The sequence below is a fragment of the Piliocolobus tephrosceles genome, unplaced genomic scaffold (assembly GCF_002776525.5).
Source record: "Piliocolobus tephrosceles isolate RC106 unplaced genomic scaffold, ASM277652v3 unscaffolded_40779, whole genome shotgun sequence".
Classification (NCBI taxonomy): domain Eukaryota; kingdom Metazoa; phylum Chordata; class Mammalia; order Primates; family Cercopithecidae; genus Piliocolobus; species Piliocolobus tephrosceles.
This window is the reverse complement of record NW_022325175.1, coordinates 1-13,014: the sequence shown is the minus strand read 5'-3', so window position 1 is coordinate 13,014 and position 13,014 is coordinate 1. Positions and strand designations below refer to the sequence as shown.

At 55.2% G+C, this 13,014-nt stretch overlaps 1 pseudogene; it reads left to right on the top strand.

The window, feature by feature from the left end:
• The first annotated feature begins 407 nt into the window (after positions 1-407).
• Positions 408-12,508, top strand: LOC111532903 (annotated as a pseudogene).
• Positions 12,509-13,014: the final 506 nt, after the last annotated feature.

Genomic DNA, 13,014 nt, shown 5'->3' with positions numbered 1-13,014 from the left:
CCCCACCGGGGGGCCCAATATGCTGACAGAAGTTACATTTGTAGTTGCAGTGCTGCATATACATGGGTCCAGTTAGAAGGCTTTGATTCTTTCTAAAGGGAAAGGCATCTCTGAGGGATCGCTGAGCTGACATAGTCTCCTCAAACCATGCTGTCAGGTGGGCGACAAAGCAGGACAGGAGGGTGATTTCGTAGGAGAGTTGGGCCACGGGCCTGCGTGTTCTCTCTGTCCCCATAGTGCCGGAGTTCCTACGTGCTCCAGGCCCCAGGTTTCCATTGCACATAATTCTCCAGGGCTCATGGCAAGCTGCACCAGGGACGGGGGTGGGGATGCGGGGACCCTGCCCCCAGTGGACCAAGGACTCACTGCTGGACTCTAATCTGTCTAGGTATTTTTGTGACTTGCAGAAATACCTCCACCTTGCCTGGGCCTGGAGCCACAGGAGACCCTTCCGAAGGTGAGGAATGTTCTGGAACAATGCAAAGGAGCCAGCGTCCTGGGGTCTCTGTGCGGCATCCAGCAACGTGAGCTTGCAGGACCCCGAGGAGCCCTCCTTCTGCTTGGAAGCTGCTTGGAAGCTGAAGACGACTGGGAGGATCCAGAGGCCCTGATCTCACGGCTGCTGTTCCTGAACACCTCCGGATACAAGGCCAGCTTCCGTGGCCTGTACAACATGGCTGAGTGGCATGTTCTGCAGCTTTAGCGATGAGGAGGAGCTGACTGGGCGCCTGGCACAGGCCTGAGGGGCAGCCAAGAAAGCTGGCCTCCTCATGGCCCTGGCCAGGCTCTGCTTCCTCCTAGGGCGGCTGTGCTGCAGGAGGCTCAAGCTGTCCCAGGCCCGGATGTACTTTGAGGAAACACTGGGGACCCTGGACAGCAGCTTCGGGGACCTGTTCCAGGTGGTGGCTGTGTACGCCAACCTGACCAGCATTTACCAGAAGCAGAACCGGGAGAACTGTACACAGGTGGTTCCCAAAGCTATGGCCCTGCTCCTGGGGACGCCCAGCCACATTTGCAGCACCGAGGTGGACAGGGAGCTCCTACAGCTGGTGCTGCAGGGGGCGGTGGGTGGCCAGAGCCTGCAGGCCAAGGCCCGGGCCTGCTTCCTGCTGGCCAGGCACCATGTGCACCTCAAGCAGCCCGAGGTGGCCCTGTCCTTCCTAGAGCGGCTGCTGCTTTTGCACAGGGACTCAGGAGCTCCAGACGCTGCGTGGCTCTCAGACTGCTCCCTGCTCCTGGCTGACATCTACAGCTGCAAGTGCCTGCCCCACCTGGTGCTGAGCTGTGTCAAGGTGGCCTCATTGAGGACACAGGACTCGCTGGCCGGCTCGCTGAGGAGCGTGAACCTGGTGCTCCAGAATGCCCTCCAGCTCCACAGCGTCCCCACCCAGACTTCCCACTACCTCAGATGAGCGCTGGCCTCCCTAACCTCGGGCACAGGCCAGGCTCTGCGTGGCCTTCTCCACGCCAGCCTGGCCCAGCCGTACAGCCACCATGGCTACCACGGCCCGGCCATCACCTTCATGACGCAGGCAGTGGAAGCCAGTGCTGTTGCCGGAGTCTGTGCCATCGTGGACACCCTGGTGGCCCTGGCCTGGCTGCATGTGCTTCATGGGCAGAGCCTGGTGTCCTTGAACATCCTGCAGTCTGTCTAGGATGCAGTGGTGGCCAGCGAGCACCAGGAAGGTGTGATTGCCAACATGGTGGCCGTGGCTCTGAAGAGGACGGGCCAGACAAGGCAGGCAGCCGAGGGCTACTACTGTGCCCTATGGGTGGTTTGGGACCTGAGCCAGCGGAGGAACCAGGCAGTGGTGCTGGCCAACTTCGGGACCCTGTGCCTGCATGTAGGTGCCAGCAGGCTGGCCCAGCACTACCTTCTGGAGGCTGTGCGTCTGTTCTCGAGGCTTCCCTGTTTGGAGTGTGGCTGAGACTTCACCCACATACTCCTGCAGCTGGGTCACCTCTGCACCCGCCAGGTCCCAGCCCAGCAGTGCAAGGGCTGCTGTGAGTAGGCCCTTCTGGTGGCCGTGGAGATGGACCACTTGGAGAGTGAGTGCCCTAGTTCCTCCTGTGTGACTTCTGGGGCCACTCGAGTCAGGGCACACCTGGGGTTTGTGATTCGGAAACAAGTGGTGGTTTTTCCACCATCGAAAGTGCTGAGTCATGGCCAGCAGCAGATGTTGGCAAGCGCCCTGGAGACAGGCGGTTCCCATTGCAGGGCCAGGCCCTCTGTGCCCTACTGGGGCAGCCAGCTCTTTCAGGTTTGCTCAGGGACCATCCTGCCTTGAGCACGGAAAGTCCTGCGTGCTGGGAATCCCTGGCCATAACCCTGGGATCAAGGCAGGCTCTGCTGAGCTGGGACTTAGGGCCCCTCCATGAGCCAGGCCCTGAACGCCAGTTCTTGTGCCTGTGTTATCTGCTTGGTATTTCGGCAGCCCTGCGCACCTGTCATCCCACTTCACAGAGGACACAGGGGTGGGTGATTGCCCAAAGCCACAGAGCAGTTCATGCAAAAGCAGCTCGTGCAGAGTATGCCAGGCCCCACCCACAAATGGAGCTTGTGGGGTCCTCGGGAAGCAGGTGCTGAGCGTGGGAACATGAGCTTCAGGCCAGAGAAGCCACAAAAGAGTGAGTGGCGTGATGGCGGGGCAGCACTTGGCCCCAGGTTAGGGAAGCCTCTTTAGTCTGGGACCAGAGGGTTGAGAGGATTTAGTCAAGTAATAGATGTGGATGAGGGACTGGTGGTGGGGGAGGGGCTGGCGGTGTAGCCTGTGTGAAGGCCCAGGGGTGAGCGAGTGGGAGTGAGTGAGCGGGGATGAGTGGGTTGTGAGCGGCAGTGAGTGAGTGGTGGTGAGTGAGCGGGAGTGTGAGCGGGGATGAGTGGGGGTGAGTGAGCGGGAGTGTGAGCAGGGATAAGTGGGGTGTGAGCGGGGGTGAGTGAGCAGGGCTCATACAGGGAAATGCAGAGTTGGGAGTGGGTGGGTTGAGTGCTGGATGGTGAGAAGCTCTTCTGGAGAGCTAAGCAGGGCCTGGGGCCTCAGTCTGTGGCTTGGCCTTTTCCCCAAGAGCACTGGGGAGCCATGGAGTGCTGTCGAACAGTCACTGCACACTGAGCAGTAAACGGACAGTAGGTGGGCAGGGCTGTCTGAAATCTAGGCCGCAGAGAATAGATGAGGAAGTTGAGTCCAGGGAAATGGCTGAGACAAGGGATACTGTTGAGTCCCCTCTGCCTTGCAGTGCTTTGTCATGGCACAGTGAGACCACTCAGAGGTGCCTGCTGTGGCCTGGACCAGAGCCCCAGGGGCTGTGGCCAAATCTGCCCATTTCCCAGCACAGGCCTGGCACCCACTCCTGGCCCTAGGAGGGATGAGATTTTGGAAAGGACCGTGTGAAGGGGCCCCGGTCCCACACATCTGCCCAAGGAGGGGTGGGGGTTCATACCCAGGCTTCTTCCCCAGGGGCATTCTCTGACTGGAAGGAGACCCTCCAGGAGCCCAGCGCCCCAGCCCCCACTGCAGCCTCCGGTGGCTCCTGGCACAATAGCCTGCGGCACCTCCTCCTACGAGGCCCTCCCCAGGGTGCTGGGGGATTCAGACTTGGAAATGCAGGCCAGGGAATAGAGATCATGCGTCCCTGTCTCCCCACCCTGCGCTGAACGGTCGAGGAGACCGAGGGTGGAGTTGATACCCCACATGCTTACTTGGGGTCATTTTTGAGTCACTTCCGGTAGTTCGTGTCCTTCTAGGAGTTTGGCTGTTGTGTCTAGATGGTCTGATTTGTTGGTGTACAATTGTTCGTAGTGTTTTCATGGAATCCTTTTATTTCTGTCAGGTCGGCAATAATGTTTCCTCTTTCATTTCTGATTTTAGAAACTTGGGTTTGTAATTGTGTATTTATTTTTATTAGAGATGGGGTCTCATCATGTTCCCCCAGGCTGGTCTTGAATGCTGGCCTCAGCAATCCTTCCACCTCGGCCTCACAAAGCGCTGGGATGACAGGCGTGAGCCATGGTGCTCAGTCTCTGATTTTAGTCGTTTGTGTCCCATCTTTCTTTCCTTGGTCAGTCTGGTGAAAGACTTGTCAATTTTGTTATTATTTTCAAAAAACCCACTTTTGGTTCTGTTGACTATCTCTTTTGTTTTTCCATTCTCTGTATTTTTACTTCCCATTTCCACTCTCACGTTTATTATTTTCTTATTTTCTTCCTTTTATTCACTTTGGGTTTAGTTCGTTTTCTAGTTTCTCAAGGTGGAAGGTTAGGTTTTCGATTTGAGATTTTTCTTCTTTCTTTGAATGTAGACATTTATATTTATAAATTTCCCTTTCAGCACTGCCTTAGCTGCATCTTGGAGTTTTTGATACGCTGTGCTATTTTTTTTTTTTATTTTTTATTTTTTAGGTTTTGCTCCATTGCCCAGGCTGGGGTGCAGTGGTGCAATCTTGGCTCACTGCAACTTCTACCCAGCTTCAAGCCATTCTCATGCCTCAGCTTCCCGAGTAGCTGGGATTACAGATGTGCACCACCACACCTGGCTAACTTTTGTATTTTTTTATAGAGACGAGGTTTCACCATTTTTCCCAGGCTGATCTCAAACTCCTGGACTCAAGCGATCCTCCTGCCTCGGCCTCCCATGGTGCTGGGATGACAGACATGAGCCACCGTGCTGGCCCGGGCTGTGCATTTGTTTGCATTCTTCTCAAATTAGTTTTCAGTTTCCCTGATGGTCTCTTCTTTGAGTCACTGGTTGTTTAAGACTGTGTAATTTCCACATATTTTTGAATTTCCCACTTTCCTTCACTCTTGATTTCCAGTTTCATGCCAGTACCGCTGAAGAACACCTCTGCTTTGGTCTCAGTCCTTCTCCATTCACTGAGGCTCATTTTGTGGCCTGGCACATGGTCTGTCATTGGGAATGTCCCATGGGCACTCGAGAGGACTGTGCATTCAGCTGTCGTTGGGGGGCATGTGTGACAGATGTCCATTTGGCGTACCTGGTTTCTGGTGTTAATCTTCAGAATATTTCTGACACTAGAAAATCAGAAGCTTTCCACTATTCCCAGCACCGTGGCTTTGGGAGAGGCCAGTGAACCTATGGTTTTGGAGCCTGGTTGCATGAGAGAAGCACGTGTGGGAACCCCATTCCCCCAACATGATGCCATGTGTGGCAGACATGACGCTTGGCTTTGCTCTCTCAGGGTTCCATCTGCGACAGAGGCTACTTGTGCCCCTGGCCTCATCAGCTCAGGCTGAAGGCGGCCCTGGTCCTCGCCAGAGGGACTTTGTGAAGCAGAAACAGATGGCCTGGTGCAGGGGCCAAGCCTGGCCAGGACCTCGGCCCTGGGAGTTGTAAAGAAGGCCGGCCTCTACCATGAGCATCTGCACCAACCTGTGCCCACGTCACAGTGTGCTTGGCGTCTGCCCTGGCACAGGTGCATGGCCTGTCTGCGCTCAGGCTCCCCGCCTATGGGGCCCAGGTTCACAGAGGTGTGAAAGAGACAAGCACAGCGCAGGGGCCTCCAAGCCCAGCCAGCCTCGCTTCGATGCTGGGAGGCTGACGTCTTCCATTTTGTCTTCTGCCCAGGCCAGCTGTGGGCCGTCCAGTGGCTGTGCTACTTCTACAGCGTCGTCATGCCCAGCGAGGCCCAGTGTGTCCTCTACCACGAGTTCCAGCTCTCCCTGGCCTGCAAGGTGACCGACAAGGTGCTGGAGGGGGCAGCTCCTGGAGACCATCAGTCAGCTCTACCTGTCCCTGGGCACTGAGCGGTGAGGGCTGGCTTTGCAGTGGTAGGGGTATGGAGGTGGCCAAGGGGGTTGGGGGGGCAGGGCAGGGAGGGGGGCACAGGGAAGCTGGCCCAGGGCCCATCAGCCCCTTTCCTTTGGATCATTTGGTTCCTTGGCATCAGATGCTTTGAGCTGGTGGGTCTGGGGTCGTCCCAGGGCTGCTGCTGGCTCGTGAGTCCCAGCTTGAGCCTCCCTTGTTGGGTCAAAGGTCATCTCTACCCCAGCAGAGGCAGTACGGGCACTCTGGGCTGTTCTTCCTACTGTGGTGGCTTTTGTCATCTGACCTCTGCCTGCCCCGAGTCTTCACTCCTGGCTTTCATCTGTCCCCTTAAGTGTGACCACAGCAGCCACCTGTGGCTTCTCTCCCACAGAAGACAGAGCCAATTGGGTCACCTGCTTTCCTGGGGCAGGGTTTCAAGGTCTCACGTCCCATATGTGGCCCACTCAGCTTCCCCCGAGCATCCTGACCTGGTGGGGTAACCATGGCCCTGGCCACCCCACCCACAGGGCCTGGTGACATTACTGCAGTCACAGCCCCTCGAGTGTCGGACTTATTGAGAGAGCAGGGAAGGAGCCAGATTCCATGGGGACCCGGGAGACTGGCTGCAGTCTTGGTCTCAGGTTCACAGAAGGAAAATGGGCCAGTGTGCTAGAGCCATGCTTCTCAAAGTGTAGTCACTGGACCAGCAGAGCAGCATCTATATCACCTAGGAGCTTGTGGCAAGTGGAAGTTCTGGGGCCTGCCCCAGGCCTGTGGAGCCGGAAGCTCTGGGGGCAGGGCCAGCAAGCTATACAGACAGGCCTCCGAGTGACTGTGATGCCTGCACACCTTGAGAACCGTCGGCCTAGATAGCCTGTGAACACTAACGGCTCCTGGGGCGTCTGGAGAAGACTCAGGCCATGTCTGGGAGGCAGGGGAGATGGACTAGCACACTCCTCCTGCCACAGGGCAGCATGATGCTCGATTCCCTCAGAAGGATGTCCTTCATCTTTTCCATGCCGTGTGTGTTCACCCTGGCCCTCCCAGCAGCCTGGGAAGGGCAGAACACTGCACATACAAGAGGGCCGTTCGCAGTCCCCACATTCCAGATTCATCTGTCACCAGACCCACGGGAGGAGGCAGACTGGTTCCAGGAGGATGAGAGCCCTTGTTCTGACACCTGTGTCTGATTCCAGGGCCTACAGATCCACTCTGGACTACACCAAACGAAGTCTGGGGATTTTCATTGACCTCCAGAAGAAAGAGGAGGCGCATGCCTGGCTGCAAGCAGGGAAGATCTACTACATCCTGCGGCAGAGTGAGCTGGTGGACCTGTACATCCAGGTGAGTGGCAAGGGATGCAGGAGGGCCCCTGTGCTGTTCACTCTCTGTCCATCCATGCATCCATTCATCCTTCCATCATCTATTTACCTGTTCATCCTTCCATCCATCTATCCATCATCCATCCATCCATCCATCATCCATCCATCCATCCATCATCCATCCATCTGTCCTTTCATCCATCCATCCAATTCATCTATCCTTTTATCATCCATCTGTTCACCCATCTATCCATCCATTCACCTGTCCATCTACCCATCCGTTCATCCTTCCATCATCTATCTGTTTACCTGTTCATCCTTCCATCCATCCATCCATTATCCATTCATCCATCCATCCATTCTTCCATCATCTTCCCATACATCTGTGGGTCCTTCCATCCATCCATCCATCCAATCATCCATCCATTCACCTGTTCATCTTTCCACCCATGCATCATCCATCCATCCATCATCCATCCCTCCGTCCATACATCATCCGTCCATCCTTTTATCATCCATCCATTCACCTGTCCATCCATCCATTCACCTGTTCATCCATCCATCCATCCTTCCATCTATCTTTCCATCATCCATCCAACTGTTCATCCTTCTATCCATCCATCATCCATCCATCCGTCCATCCGTCATTCATCTGGTCACCTCTTCATCCATCCATTCACCGGTTTGTCCATCCATTCATCCATCTTTCCATTATCCAGCCATTCAGCTGTTCATCCTTCTATCCATCCAACTATCTTCCATCCATCCACCTGTCCATCCACCCATCCATTCATTCATCATCCATCCTTTTATCATCCATCCATTCACCCGTCCATCCATCCATCTGTTCATCCATCCCTCCATCCATTCATCTTTTCATCATCCATCCATTCACCTGTTCATTTTTCCATGCATCCATCATCCATTCATCCATCATCCATCCATCCTTCCATCATTCATCCACTCGCCTCCTCATCCTTCCATCCATCATCCATCCATCCTTTTATCATCCATCCATTCACCTATTCATCCTTCCATTCATCCATCCATCATCTATCCATCCATCATTCATCCGTTCTGTTATCATCCATCCATTCAGCCACCATCCATCCACCTGTTCGTCCGTCCATCCATCCATTCACCTGTTCATTCTTCCATCCATCATTCATCCATTCATCCATATATCCATCCATCTATCATCCATCCATCCTCCCATCATCCATCCACTCACCTCCTGTTCATCCTTCCATCCATGCATCATTCATCTATCCATCCATTCATCCATCTATCCATCCATCCATCTATCCATCCTTCCATCATCTATCCATCCTTCCATCATCTATCCATCCTTCCATCATCCATCCGTTCATCCGTTCATCCTTCCATCTATCCATCACCCATCCATTTATCCATCCATCCATCATCCATCCGTCTGTCCATTCATTCATCCATCATCCATCCTTTTATCATCCATCCATTCACCTGTCTATCCATCCATTTGCCTGTTCATCCATCCATCTTTCCACCAACCATCCATTCACCTGTTCATCCTTCCATCCATCATTCATCCATCCATCCGTCCATCCATTCATCAGTTCATCCATCCATCCATCTCTCCATCCACCCACTTATCCATCAATCATTCATACATCCTTTTATCATCCATCCATTCACCCATCTATCCATCCATTCACCTGCTCTTCCATCCATCGGTCCATTCATCCTTCCATCATCCATCCATCCTCCATCCATTTATCCGTTCATCTATCCATCCATCCTCCATCCATTTATCCATTCATCTATCCATCCATCATCCATCCATCTATCCATCCATCTATCACCCATCCATCCATCATCCATCCATTTATCCATCCATTCACCTGTTCCTCCTTCCATCCATCATTCATCCATCCATCCACTCACCTCCTGTTCATCCTTCCATCCATCATCCATCCTTTCACCCATCTATCCACTCATCTATTCGTCCATCCATCTATCATTTATCCATCCACCCACCAATCTACCTATTAATCCATCCCTCCATTCATCTATCTGTCCATTTGTTTATCCATACAATGATCTATCCACCATCTATCCATCCATATGTACATACATCATCTACCCTCCACCCATCCATAATCTACCCACCCATACATACATACACACATCATTCCAACCAGCCATCCACCCATCCGTCCATCCATTCATCTGTCCGTCCATCCATCCATCCATCCATTCAAACATTCATCTATCCACACACCCATCCATCCATGTGTCTACACATCTGCTCATCCATTCATCCATCCATCCACTCATTCCTAAGCCACTGTTGAGCACCTGTTGTATGCCTTTTCCCTCCCTCCAACTGGTTCCCTCACATCCTCCCCCAGTGGCCAGCATCTTCTCCCTGAGGGCAGAGGTGTGGCCCCTCACAGTGCCTAGCACCTGCTGGTATACAGCTCATGCTCAAAGAATGCGACCACTCAGTTAACACACAGAAGAACGTGCTCCAAGCGACACGTGGCACATCTCCTTACAAAATGAATCTATCATAGCGGCTGTTTTCAGAGGCTTTCCGAAACAGAGTGTGATCTGGAACAAATTGTGAAGCCCACGAGCCTGGTGAAACATTCATTATTGAGCACCTGCTGTATACCTCCTTGAGCTGAGGAGAAGGATCAAGAGCTCATGGCCAAGAGGGGACCAGGCCCACCCACAAACACTGTTGATGTGCGGCCCTGAGCTGCGGCAGGGATGTGGCAACGCAGAAAGGAACCAGGTGATGGGCTCCCAGCAATCTGGGGACCACGGAAACTGTTTTGAGTGCGGGGGTGGGGTGTGGGCTAGGGCTATCCCTGGTGGTAGGATTCACAGGTGTCAGGCCCCTGGGCTGCAGCTGCTCAGTCACCTCCTGGCACTCAAGTGCATCAGTTCATTGTCCTCATGCCAGTGGTGGGGCAGCCCTAATGCACAGGTCTGAAAAATGCTCAGGTGTACCTGCAGTGTGTGAGAGGAAGGAGGCTGGCGAAGGTGGGTGTGGCCACCTCACCAGGTGTGAGTCTTGAGGGAACTTCTGCTCCTTTCAGGTGGCACAGAATGTGGTCCTGTACACAGGCGACTCCAACCTGGGGCTGGAGCCGTTTGAGGCAGCTGGAGATATCTTCAACGAGGCCTGGGCGTGGGAGAAAGCCGTGTCCTTCTACCGGGTGAGCTGGCCTGTGGGCTGATTTATGTGGGCCTCAGGGGGTCACCTGGAGGGCTGAGGCACAGGTATGGCAGGGCAGAGGCCTCCCACCTGGAGGCAAGGCCACCTATGCACATGCTTAGTTTCCCAGTGGTCTCACCGGGAATGATATTGACTGTGCCCCTGCCCGAGACAAACGCTTGGGGCCTGGATGTGGCAATGGCCCTATCCTTGCCTAGTGGTCTCACCGGGAATGATATTGACTGTGCCCCCTGCCCGGGACAAACGCTCGGGTCTGGACATGACAGTGGCTCTACCCTTGCGCCTGATGATCTCAAGCAACCATGAGTGGGAAGTCCTGTCCCCATCTTCCAGATGAGGAAGCTGAGGCTCAGAGAAGCACAGGGACCTGTCAAAGGACACTCAGCATGTCAGTGGGAGGCCTAGGGCCAGGGCCCAAGTCTGCCTGCACCCCAAAGCGTGGACGGCTTCTCCCTTCCTCTGAGCTCACGGTGTGGCTCAGCCCTGGGCACAGATAAATGTGGTGTTTTTAGAGCAGAGAGGAGTGCTGGCTCCCCCTAGTCAGACCCCCGGTGCCCAGGTGGGAGAGGCTGGTCTGAGGCTGCTGGGTGTAGCTAGATGGGCCTCAGGTGACTCTTCCACCCCCAACTTGGGTGTCTGAACCGTGCGTTATCCCAGAGCACAGAGCTCTGCGGAGGTGCAGGGGTAACTGGGGCGTGGGATGCTCCAAGCACATGTTTGAGCTCTGAGGAAGGCGCTGGGCAAGGTGGGTGCTGCGGGAAGCCTGACCCCACCTGCCTGTGTGGTAGGACCGGGCCCTGCTCCTGGCAGTGACTATGGAAACCGCAAGGTGGAGCTGCAGCTGCAGCTGTACAACAAGCTGGTGGCACTGCTGGCCACGCTGGAGGAGCCCCAGGAGGGCTTGGAGGTTGCCCACATGGCCCTAGCACTCAGCATCACTCTGGGTAAGTCCCCTGAGCCCCCATCCTGCCAGGATCCACACTTTGCCAGAGCCCAGCCTCCAGGTCTGTAGGGCAGGAGCTGAAACAGCTGCTGGATTTTCCTGGTCTCCTGTCCAGGCAGGCAGATCTGCCCAGCTGGCTTCCCCGTCCGGCCATGCGGCACAGCCCAAGGTCTTTCATGCAGTGCTGAGCTCTGCTTCCTCTGTCTCTTCCCACTGCTGACCACAAGGGCCACCCAGTGTGCCCTCTGCCTTCCAGACATGCCAGGCATCTCGGTCCCTGTGCCAGGCTGAGTGGCACATTCCCTTTGTCTTGTACCCTTCCCACCCTCATCAACCACACAGCTCTCTGGCTGATGAAATCCCAGTTCCCCTTCCAGCAGCCTGCCCCTTAAGGCCGGGCATCCCCTGGTGCTGTGCCAGGATCGTTTGTCCTCCTCCAGAGACAGGGAACCCTGGGCGGGCTGCATGCCCCAAAGCCTTGTGCCTTGGGGCCCAGTACAGAGTAGGTGTGCAGCTGTGTGGGAATGTATTGAATGCGGGCTCCACGGCACTCGCCCTGAAAAGGGGAGGACATCAGAGACAGCCTAGGTGGGTTTGTGCATCTGTGGGGGGACCTGGATGGAGCTCAGGCATGCGGTGACTCCCCAGGGTAAGGGGCTCTGATTGTGACACACCCAGGAGGAGTCAGATGTCACATCTGTGGGCTGCACGGAGCCGGGGTTCCCGGGAGCACCTGGACTGCATGGGTTGTGGACGCCCCTGTTTAAAACCAGTGAACAAAGGCAGGTGGCTAAGTGTAGGCAGAGCTGGGCCATCCAAGTCTGACTTTGCCAAAGCCTCACAGTAGACAGGGGCAAGCCTTATTAGTTCTGCTTTGCAGATGGGAAAGTGAGTCTGGGAACCCAGAAAGGACTGGCCAGAGCTGCCCAGGTGACCACAGGTGCCTGGAGGCAAGCCAGGTGCTGCCCGGGCTCTGCATACCTGCTCCTGAGGGGACTGTGCCCTGACTGCCGCAGGGAGCCATGTCCTCACACCTGCCTCTTTGGCCTGCACCCCAGGGGACTGGCTGAATGAGCACGTCGCCTACCACTGGCTGGCCGCCCTGCACCACTTGCTGGGCCATGGCAAGCTGGCGGAGCACTTCTACCTCAAGGCCCTGTAGCTCTGCAACTCGCCGCTGGAGTTTGATGAGGAGACCCTCTACTACGTGAAGGTGTACCTGGTGCTCGGTGACATCATCTTCTATGACCTGAAGGTCAGTAGGGAGGGACAGGGCTCGGGGTGTTTCCAGCCCCCTTGGAGTGGGATCTCCACCCAGAGTCCAGGTGCCTGGGTTCCAGCCTTCCTTAGGAATGGCCCAGTGGCCTCCCTGGAGCTCTGCACATGGCTGGAGGAACCGGCAAGGTTCCCAGATACAACCCAGCTCCCAAGCTGGCCAGGCCCCACCCTCAAGAACTCAGTCTCAGCCTGGGAGGCTGACACATGAGGGAGCAATGGTGGCCTCTGGGTAAAGAAGGGGGATTGTAGTCAGGGGGGCCCTGCTTGAGGAGGTGACACCAAACTGAGTCTTGACAGTCAAGTGTCAAGTTGCATTTAACAAAACAGGGTCAGGAGAAGGACATTTTGGAGGACGGCATCATCCTCACATTGAATCCACATTGTAAGATCCAACCCAAATCCCAGTGCCTCCTCTAGGAAGCCTGCCCAGGGTGCGAGCCTGCACTGAGCAACTCCTTCCTGGAGTCCTGAGACACCTTGAAT